Source organism: Trachymyrmex cornetzi, unplaced genomic scaffold (genome assembly GCF_001594075.2).
Source record: "Trachymyrmex cornetzi isolate Tcor2-1 unplaced genomic scaffold, Tcor1.1 scaffold808, whole genome shotgun sequence".
NCBI lineage: Eukaryota > Metazoa > Arthropoda > Insecta > Hymenoptera > Formicidae > Trachymyrmex > Trachymyrmex cornetzi.
This window is the reverse complement of record NW_017300145.1, coordinates 361,455-361,762: the sequence shown is the minus strand read 5'-3', so window position 1 is coordinate 361,762 and position 308 is coordinate 361,455.

The following is a 308-nucleotide window of genomic DNA, read 5'->3' as shown; positions in this document are numbered from 1 at the left end:
TGACCAATTACAGTCGAATCCGAGAAGAATAAACGACTGTGAGTCGCCCATTTCTTATGGCCTAAGGCTTAAGATCCTATTGTAGATTTGGACTTATACAGCGCCAAAGCAAACGATTAATTGTTACAATATTCTGAAACATTTATTTAGGTTCACGTAAACGTACTCAAAGAATTCCGTTATTCCGAACTTATTTAATCTACTCCAAAAACAACATATATGCCCCTTGTGCTCCTCTGGGCCATTTCTTCTTGATAACTTGTAAATCAGTACAGTAACACCATTCCGATTGTTTGGCTGTTCTCAAC